The sequence below is a fragment of the Molossus molossus genome, unplaced genomic scaffold (assembly GCF_014108415.1).
Source record: "Molossus molossus isolate mMolMol1 unplaced genomic scaffold, mMolMol1.p scaffold_m16_p_16, whole genome shotgun sequence".
NCBI lineage: Eukaryota > Metazoa > Chordata > Mammalia > Chiroptera > Molossidae > Molossus > Molossus molossus.
The window spans coordinates 62,067,720-62,076,360 of record NW_023425351.1 but is presented as its reverse complement, the minus strand read 5'-3'; positions in this window follow the sequence as shown (position 1 = coordinate 62,076,360).

Below are 8,641 nucleotides of genomic sequence, written 5' to 3'. Positions count from 1 at the left end.
GCTACCCAGGTTGTAGAAAACTTACTAAATCCTTGACATGCTTGAGCTAAATATACTTTATTTTGAAGTGGAGGTACTGGACTTTGCTTTGTTAAATGATAATTTTTTGAAAGGTAAAAAAGTGGTTTATAGAAAAATGGACTTGTATCAAAAATTCTATAATTTACTAATCAATGAGAGAACAAATAAAATGTTAGAAGCAGTTCAAAGGAAAATTAAGAAAAGAACACACACATACTCATAAAAGCAGCCAGGAATGATGAAATTAATTTATGAATAGATGCAAAACTGGCTTCTTGCAGTGGAGAGGAAGAGATCAATTATACCTCTACTGTTGAAAATACATTTGTGTTTGAATGGACAGGAACTAACTGTATTGCAATCATTGTTCCTACAACTCACAGATTGTAAAATAGCTCAAAGACAAGAATGGCACAGATAACCCAGAAGGGTATACTAGATAGGACACCCAGTGACCATTTTGCCCATTTTTCCTGACAGTGAGCAGCACTAATGCAACAGACTTGAAGCATGGATGTGAAGTTGGAGAGAAACCTGAGAAACTGAGCAGCTGGAAATCAATCAATGTCTTTGGAGAGGGCTTTGAACTTTGCAGAGGGTGGGATTGGGGTTCAGGCCAAATTTAACTCAATTGACATATGGTTTATGTTTTATGGTCCTTAGAATGAATGGCAAATAGGAAATTCAGATAAAAACCTTAATTTTTCTGCTTCCAAATCCACTACAATTTTCACTTCACGAGATTAAATCAAAACATTCTAAATAAGTGCTTCCCTTTTAGTGAGGATAAATGATCATCGAATGACATAGAAATGAAAATGTTCTGCTTACACAGAAAGCAATGAAAACTGAAAGGCTATGATGGTTTTTTGTACTAATCTGAGTAGATGAATATTGTGGGTTAAATTTTGTCCCCCAAAAAGGTATGTTCAAGCTCTAATTTCCAGTACCTGTGAATGTAACCTTATTTAGACATAGGATCTTTGCAGATGTAATAAAATTAAAATAAAGTCATACAGGGTTAGGGTGGGAGGGAAAGGACAACGAGATTTGGGCATAGAGATGCAGTCAGAGACACATACGGGGGTAAGGTGGCCATGAGACAGAGAGACAGAAATTGATGTGATGTAGCTACAAGCCAAGATCACCAAGAATTGTCAGCAACCACCAGGAACTAGGTAGGTAGGGAAAGAATCCTCTCTAGAGCCTCCAGAGAGAGCATGGCCCTGTCTATACTTGATGTTGGACTTTCTAGACTTCAGAACTATGAGAAGATAAATTTTAAGCTACATTGATTCTGGTATTTTGTTATATCGGATTTTAGGAAACAAACGTAGTAGATAAGCTGATATTCTTCTATTCTTTTTCAAAAATGATTTAAAGAAGCTTTTAGTGGTACAAGCAATACAAAAAGGGCAAACCAATTTAAAGTAGGCAATAAGAATAATATACACCAAAACCAAACCAAACCAAACCAAACCAAACAAAACATAGGTTCCTTCAGATTTGGATACTCCTTGTTTCGTTGCTCTTCTCAGAGCTCACTCAGTGATTTGGGGCTCACCTGTCCTAGGTTTCAGATAAGCTGTTTGCATATTAGGCAGCTTAACATAAATCTAAGGGGTAGTCAATCAGGTTTTATCTTATTGTAACCTAACTGAATCTGAAAAACAATATTTTTGATTTCTCTTGAAAAACCCAGAAGTTCTGACAAAACATGTATGACATCATCGGCTGGAGGTGAGCAGCATCTGTTGCTTTAGATGGAACATTAACTTTCCTAGTTACCACTGTCATCACATTTCCCCAACATCTTATAATTCATTCTATTATCTAACTGGTCTGTTTCAAACAGCTTAATATATATTATGAGTTTGTGTCTCAGTCCTCTGTGGTCCTCATAAAATCCCAATGAAGACCCTCTTCAGTTAGTTAGATATACGAGAAGACCATGGTTGACTATTTTAATGCAGAATCTCAGAGTGGAGAGATAAGGAAATATAATCCCTTACCGAAGGTTACTTGACTGTGGTCTGTTGCCATCTGGGAAGACTGAACTTGGACTAGCAGGTACTCAGTGTGTGTTTTCATTGATTTGAGCTCTGCATTTGTGTTGTTGACACAGCCTCTCTATAGTTTTTAGATCTCTATCTCCCACTCCATCATATGAATTCTCTCCCTTGAACATTCATAGTATCTAACTAATAATTAGTTAGCATGTTTGCTATGGATGAATAATAATAAAGACATGATTCTTTTAGGTCTTAAAAAAAAAAAAAGCTACAGCTTGGAAAACCTCAGAGAGGTTGAATTGATTTCTTGGGCAAATTATGTAAAGAAGGGATTCCAAGAACACTTGCTCCTGGAGAAGTTTTATTTCTTCCAGATCATCTGGAACTCAAACAAAGTGAAACTAGCAATTTTATCCAGGTTTCAACAGAGCCTGATTGCTGTGTTTAGCCATAAACCAGAACAATGAAGTACACAAAACTCTTTTATGACCTATTTATTCATTGGTTCAAGCCATCTGTTTGATATTATGTGTCCAAATTTTGAGAAGGCAATAAAAGCCAAGCAAAATTGAGGAAATTAGTCCACCTTAAGAAAGTGACCTTGCCAAATTTTTGCAGAATAATATTTAGCTACAGGTAAATTACATTTTTTGTCCATAGTGGGCATACATTCTCTGCTATTCATTGTCCTTTGTCAAAGATAGACAGCTGCTATTGCCTAAAGTGGCCCTGAGCAATGAGTATTTAAGCAGCTTCCCAGCCTTTCAGAATTGATATTGAGATAGTTGACCTGTCTCAGCATGAGTAGAAAATCATTCGTTGGAACCAAGATGTGGAAATCAAAACTATTATGTTTTGATTTAATGAAGGCACTTATTATTCTCCAGGGATTTTTTCTGCTCTTGTTGGAATCAGGACATTGCCTACTATCATGACTAATTAATGTATCCATCACAAGCCAGATCTTTACCCTAAGACCACCTGGCAATCCGGGAGTGAATCCTGTCTCTCTCTGGCTTTCTACCTAATGGAAGAGTAAGCTCTATCCCTTTGGGCTTCCAAATAAAATCAGCATAGAGAAGAGCTGCTTTGATCCTGGGCTCACAGGTGAAAACTGCTGATGTTGAGCGGTTCATTATTGTGATTCCCTTTGCAGACTGCCTTCCCCCTTGTTTTTGGTGGTTGGATTTTGGGTACTAATTCCAGGTTCTTCATTGTGTTTTGCATTCTGTCCTTCCATTGTATCATAAAATGACTCTCTGGAAATTTATCTTGACTCTGACTCTGGACTCACTTTCTCTTTTGTTCTTCTACCATCGTTTGATATTTCTTTAGTTCTTGTTTAGACAGAAATTCTTTTTTGTTGTTGTTAATTCTCGCCCAAAAATCCCATTGATTTTTAGATGGAGTGAAGGCAGGGGGTGGGGAGATAGAGATAGAAACATCGATGTGAGAGAGACACATCAACTGATTGCCTCCCGTACATCTGGGGCTGGGGATTGAACCTGCAACCAGGTATGTGCCCTAACCACTGCTCAGGGCTAGACAGAAATTCTTAGACTCAGTCTCTGATCTTCTCTGTTGTTCACTGGAATGTTCTTATTCTTGTATTTGGTTCCTGATCATAGATTCAACTCTGTCTGTTTAAAAACCTGGGTGTCACATATGTCCAGAGACTCAGTTTAGGGATCCTGCCATTGTCGCTGTGTGCCACTCAACAGCTACCTACATGGGAAAATCTACAGCTGTGTTGATGGAGCTGCTGGTGTAGAATTGTAAGAAGATCCTACTCCAGAGAATGAGAGTAAAACGTTGCCACTAATTGTAATTAGCTAGATACCATGAGACCAGATCTACATTTCTTTCTGTTACGTCATTTATAAATTGAAGGAGAATGACAATCACTGATTTTCAAACTTTGTTAAGGCTATGCTACACTTTCTTAGAGTGAAACGTTAAGAGAACATCAGTACAAATGATTAAAGTGCAGCTGCTTTGCTCTGCATGGTGGGAGGGGTTCAAAATCCTGCCTGCTTGTCACTGCTGCTACCTCAGGAGCAATCCCTGGAGTATCTCAGTGGATCTCCTTGGGGCTCATGTAGAGTGAATTAAAAATCTAGGGTATCTGTAGACTTCATCCCAATTTTATAAAATCAGTGGTTCCAAGTGAAGCTCTTATTTTTTAGAGCTTAAACATTACTGGGAAAAGCAGTCAGCCAACTACCGTTAAATAATAGTTTGCATTTTTTTAAAAACTGTATTTACTGATTATTTGACTCCTCTGTCAACAAACTCTGTAGCTTGGCCTGTGTTCTCTACATAAACACAAGAAAGATCACTGGCGCTATCAAGAATGGGTAAATAAGCTGGCCAGACAAGTGCACAAGTGAATGTTCAATAACGAAGTACCAGTGGAACTCTTCTTGAGTGATGGAGATATTCTGCCATATGGCATGTAACAATGGGATGCTGGGGAAAGATATTTTTCTGTATAATGATAACAGCAGCCATTTCTTACATGTGTGTTAACTTATTAAATCCCAACTACAGCTCTCCAGAGTCCTTAGTGCCACTCATGGCCATAGGTAAAAGTCATGTGACAGATTGTCCTTTCACTCAGGAAAAGAATGCATTCATAATTTTATTCAATATCAATCTTCTTGAAGAACACCTGAGCAACTGAGACATCTTTTGAACACTGTTAGAGCACAAACTCCTCTATTGCAATCAGTCACGAAAAATTTTCCAAAGGGAAAATTTGTAAAGTGAAAGAAAGGATGGCAGGGGAGAAGCTGAGAGGGAAGGAGGGAAAAGCAGGAGAGAGCTTAAAACCAGGAGGGACCTGGTGGAAGGTGTCTGTGATCGTGTTGCTTGGGTGACCTGGGAAGCGCTGCCTTTTCCCTTTGTGCATCTGTTTCATTGATTATAAAGTAAACACAAGAATGATCGGTCTTAGAAGATTGTTGAGATGTTAAATGAGATCGTGCCTGAAAATGACTTCAACTGCCTGGCACATAAAAATTGGTGAACAAATATTGCTTGTTTGCTGCTCTTCAAATGAAGCTTTGTAGAATATGACCAGGTGGGTATGATCAAGTTGGGTATCAAGCGTGTTTACCAGATAAGTTCAGAATACAGAATAAGGAAAGAACTTGGAGGGGAGGGTGATGAGGAACAGGTGAGAAAGATGCCATGGCTGAATTTGCCTAGAGCTCGTCGGTCCCTTCCCTTGGAAACATAACGATCATACCTTGGATGTCTAGGGGTTATTTTTGAACCGACATCTCACTACTGAACTGTGGAACAAAGTTGAGAAATTATTTATATTGCTTCTTTAGAATCTTTCTGTTTGTCTTGAATGTTTCTTCTCACAGAACTCATATCCCTGAAGTTGCCTTCTGTTTACAAAAGGCAGCTTCATCCTTCTGTACAAACAGGTACACAAGATCCTGCATTCCACTCCACTTCCCTGTGTACACTGGCACATTTTGTTCTATTCCTAATGCTCTCAGTACTCAGCTAATACAAGATCAGAGGCTGAGAATGCCCAGTCCAAGCTAAACAGAATTGTTTATGAGTGACACTGGTGGAGAAGGAGAGGGTGGGGTCGGAGGAGATTTATTGTCAAACGAGTTTAGAGTAGAGAGTGTCTAAGAGAGTAGCATGATAAAGGAAGTGGTAAACTTGAGCAGAAAGGTGAAGTTATAGATCAGAACAATGTAAACGACCAAATCGAGGCAACAAAGGTGGATAAAAGACTGGAGAATGCAAATATTAGTTTGTGAGAATTAAGTAAGAGCCAAAGAGGCAGCAGACAGACAGGCAGCCATGGAGCTGTGCTTTTACTAATGCTGCAGGTAGAATTTTACAGATGCAAATTCTGATTCCTTCAATGCCAGCTTGGTGGAGTGCTCCTTTATTAGTGATAGAACCACTTAAAGCCAGGCTGCCTCAGACACAAAGGTAGTAATTCAATGTGCCCACTTGTGCATGTGTTAATGAATGAGGAAGACTTGCTTTAAAAACATTCTTTTTTCCAGTTTTATTAAAGTAATTTGATAAATAAAATTGTAAGATATGTAAGGCATGCACTGTGATGGTTTAGTGACATACAAGTACATTATGAAAGATTCCCCCCATCAAGTAAACTAGCACATGCATTAGTTACATTTTGAGTTTAGGGAACATTTTTTTGCAGCCCTAGCAAACTAATACAGTGAAGGAGGTTTCAATGTGCTTCTTTCTCTATGAAGTGATTTTTGCATCTGTGCTCATAAGGGATATACATGTATATTTTTTCTATCCTCACCTGAGGATATTTTTGCATTTATCATCAGACAGAGTGGGAGGGAGAAAGGGAAGAAGAAAGAGAGGAAACATAGACATAGACGTGAGAGAGACACATTGACTGGTTGCCACCCACATGACCCCAGCTGGGGCTGGGGACAAACTGCAACCAAGGTATGTGCCCCTAGCGGGAACCAAACCCAGGACTCTCTGGTCTGTGGGCCGACACTCTTAACCGCTGAGCCAAACCAGCCGGGGCTATTTTTTCTATTTTTTTAAACAAGATCAACATATAACAATCTATTGTATTTCTATATTTTATCAATGAATATTCCAATAATTTTGGAAAACAATTCCATTTATAGTAGCATTTGATAAATGAAAGAGATAGGTATGTTTTACCAAAACAAGTGTAAAACTTTGTGTGTATTTTCTTTGTTAATGTCATGTAGTTATTATTGCCTCGTAATATGAGTTTGGAATTGTTTTCTCCTCTCCAATTTTTCTGGAAGATTTTGTATTATTTTATCAAATTTTTGCTATTATTTTGGTGGGTTTTTTATTTCTTCAGATTTCTTCACCAAGGCCATTTTGTCTTGTCCTGAATATTTCTTGTGAGGACTTATGTTAATTAAAGATAAAATTTCTTTAATAGGTATAGGATTATATTTTAGTTATCTTTCTTTTAATGTTAACTTTAATAGTTTTTGTCTTTGACATAATTTTTTTTCATTTAGACTAAGTTATCAAATTTATTGGCAGAAAATTGTATTAATATTTTTTTAAATATAGGCATTATTTATAAAGGTGTCATTTATGTGGACCATTTGAGTTTTCCTATACGTGGATCATTTTGTCTAGACATAGCTTTAACCAATTCATTCCATCTATATCTAGGAGATATTGTATCTTCACATAATATTGTTCTTCTATGAAGTATTTAATTACTTTGTATGCTATATTTCTTTCATTATTTAAAAAAAATTTAGGTCATTTTTAACACCTTTATTATCCTGATACCTATTTTAGCTCATTATTTACCTAATTTTATTATTATCTATTGTAGCCCTGCCACTGAAACCCGGGCCTTTACTCTCACTTTACTTAAACATCTTTAAAAAGGTTTTAGACATTCCGGTATTAATGACATGACATTAGAGAAAATATGTGATTTTTCTTTTCTGTCCAACCTGTAAGAATTCTTTTTTTATTTCATATCTGTGGAGGATCTACTTGTTTTGTCCATGGCCCCAAATCTCTATATTATGGCCTTATTCTCCAGCTTTAAAGTCTTGGAGTTTTTTTTTTAAGATTACTAATATTATTATAGCTTAGCTTTCTGTCTATTCCTAATGATAGATGGCCACTAAGGTTCCTACCATTTGTTCAAATTGGTGTTTAGCTGAGTTTTTATGTATTTCTGCACATCATTTAGGCCAATGTCTATACCTCAAATGCTCTTAATGACATCATTCCTCTCTTAAACAGGAAGCTCCATTAATGAGAAAGTTAGAGCAACACTTCAAAGTTTCTTAATATTGCTACAATGTACTATTTTCTTTTGCATACATATAATAGGTACATTATAAATATTACATTCCATTAATACTCTGGTCCCAATTATGTTTCTTGGTCTGATGATGTTTCTCTTCTTCAAAGATTTTGGCCATTCAGCAAATATTTCAGAGGACTGTGTGATGGGTATAGTACTCATTTTCATATTCTGGGCTTCTTCATAGCTTTATTTTATATGTTTTTTATTTTAACTTGCAACAGTATTCAGTCTATCATTCCATTTCTTATATATGTTTCTGGACTGTTTATATCACTCCACAGAGTCTTCTAGATCAGAGTTGGGCTGATATGGCTTGCCACCAGTTTTTATAAATCATGTTTACTTGAAATATCCTCACCCCATTAATATATTGTCTATGATTGCTCTCATTCTGCAATGGCATAATTCATTAGTTGAAAAAGAGAAGACTGGACATATTAAGAATCCCACAAAACTTAAACTATTTACTACCTTGAGTTTATAGAAAAAGTTTTGCACCTTCTCTATATTAATTCTATTTAGACTTATTTTTCCCCTTATTTTTGTGGTTCATATCTGCTAAGATAACATATTTTAGCTCTCTTTACTTGATAATGAGTTTATCTGATAATATTTTTATTTTACCTTTATTTTTAAAAGATATTTGCAATAAACATAGAGTTTGGAGTTTAGTGTTAAATATCTCTTTTAACATTGTATAGCTTTGACTTCCATAGTTTCTGATAAGAAGTTAGTAGTTTTTCAAATTCTTTTTTTCCATGTATGT